This window comes from Pristiophorus japonicus, chromosome 6 (genome assembly GCF_044704955.1).
Source record: "Pristiophorus japonicus isolate sPriJap1 chromosome 6, sPriJap1.hap1, whole genome shotgun sequence".
Lineage (NCBI taxonomy): Eukaryota > Metazoa > Chordata > Chondrichthyes > Pristiophoridae > Pristiophorus > Pristiophorus japonicus.
The window spans coordinates 146,423,611-146,425,748 of NC_091982.1; the positions used below are offsets into that span (position 1 = coordinate 146,423,611).

At 54.1% G+C, this 2,138-nt stretch overlaps 1 pseudogene; it reads right to left on the bottom strand.

The window, feature by feature from the left end:
* Positions 1–1,636: 1,636 nt before the first annotated feature.
* On the bottom strand, positions 1,637–1,875 carry LOC139266419 (U2 spliceosomal RNA; annotated as a pseudogene).
* Between the last annotated feature and the right edge of the window lie 263 nt (positions 1,876–2,138).

Genomic DNA, 2,138 nt, shown 5'->3' on the forward strand with positions numbered 1-2,138 from the left:
CCTGCCCTTATCGTCAGGCCCAGGAATTTTACCTCTCCTAGACCTATCTGGGCTTTCTTGGGGTTAACTTTAAAACCCCCTTCCTTCAGTAAGACCAGCAGTTCGGCCAGCAGTGGACCGTGTTCCTCACTGCTGTCTGTGAACAACAACAGGTCGTCCACATACTGGACCAGCTGGTGTGGCTGGCTGAAGCCTTTTAAGCAGTTCGCCATGCATTGGAGAAAGATGCTGGGACTGTTATGAAAGCCCTGTGGGAGGCAGCTCCATGTATACTGCTGTTCCCGGAAGGTGAAGGCAAACTCCGTACAGGGATAGACCAGAACCCGTTGGATATGTCCAACACTGTGAACGTGGTTGCGGATGCAGGGATTTCCCCTATCAGATCCGCAACCGCCGCTACTGTGGGAGCACAAGCTGGGGTGTTTTTATTGAGCACCCTATAATCCACCGTAGCCCTCCAAGAATTATTCGGTTTCCTAACCGGCCAAAGCGGGGAGTTGACATGGGTGGCTATGGGTCTCAAAACACCCTGCTCGACAAGCGAGCTTAAAGCTGTCTCCAAGTCTGCTTCTGCCTCTCAGGGAAAGCCATACTGCTTTTGCGGGCGGGACATGGGATCCTCATCGATTCTAACCTCCACTCCTGTGACTCTCCCACAGTCGTGTTTATGGGTGGCAAATGCTGCAAGATTTGCTTGCACATAGGCCCGGTACTCGGCCGGGGTGTTACCGACCAGAACCTCCAGGTCGTAACCCCCTTTTGGCTTCATTGTACACAGAGTCCTTTTTCCCTGTTTCTTATCAATAACCATGACTTCTCCCTCTGCTCCCGTGCCCACTGTGCCCCATAGACACTGATTCCTCAAGTCTACTAGGATCTGGCGAGCGATGATAAAATCAGCCCCCAAAATCCCTTTTCCCACCTGCTCCCAGTTCATCAGGACGCACTTCCATTGTGTTTCGAGTGCTCCTAAACGAACTGCGAGCAGGACTGAGAAAAACCCAGCCTTCTCATTACCTGTGAACCCAACTAGTTGATACGGCACCCCGTTTGATAGAGGTGAGGTTGCGGGGTCCTCCGAATGGACTATCGTGCTGGAAGCACCAGTGTCCAAAAGGTAGGTACCCAATACACCCTCAACCTCCATCTTGACCCAGGGTCGTCCCCAGGGGTCGTATTCTAGTGGGCACAGGTATGCAAGCTGGGTCTGGGCTAGTCACGGCCTCTGTACTGGCAGGGTTGCTGGTGCTTCCCTGCCTCTTGCCATGGCTACCTTCCCAGTCCCCTCCAGCGCTGTCCTCACTGCAGCTACTATCTGGTCAAGGGATGGTGAGGAGCTCGCTCCACTTCCCCCACTCTGGGAAGCTCCTAAAGAACTTCTCCCCCCATATCTCTTTACTGTGCTCCTGCAATCCCTTTTAAAATGCCCAGCTTTCCCGCACCCGTAGCACACTCCCTCCTTATCAGACGAGCGACCACCCTCCTGGTGCCATTCCCTTTTGGGAATCGAGTTGGGTTTTTTTTTTTGAAATTTGTAGCCAATCGTTCCAATTCTTTGTCAAATCACAAACGCCAGAGGTCACCTTGCACATGCCAAGGATCACTCTGCGCCAATGCTCTTAGCCAAAAGGCCTAGAGCCACTGCACCGTTCCTGGAAGTACTGCAATACCAGGTTCGTGCCATGGAGGTGGATGGGTCAGGTCCCCCACACACCTCCGTGGAGGTGGATGGGTCAAGCCACCCCACCCACCTCCTGTTTCCAAAAAAGCAAGCATATACCTTCCTGATCCAGGGAGAACCACCCGGAGGTCATGGTGGCTACTCCCCTGTCAGGTCAGTTACGCATGATCTTAGCCAAAAGGCCGAGAATCGAGTTGGGTTTTACTTCATTTACCCGACCTTTGGAGGTTTTCTCCTCCTCCCCTCCTCCATTCCGTTGGACCAGTGCCAGTTGCCTGACCACTGCTTCCTCGGTGAGGTTGGGGTCCCGGGAATCAAACCACAGTTCTGCCCTGGCCTTGAGCCGGGGCAAGCAGTTTGCCACCAGCATCCTCAGCCAGCGGCCAGTCTGTACCGCGGAAAGATTCGCCCGGTCGAGGAGCTCCCCACAGGCTGCGTGGTATACCACCCACAGCCT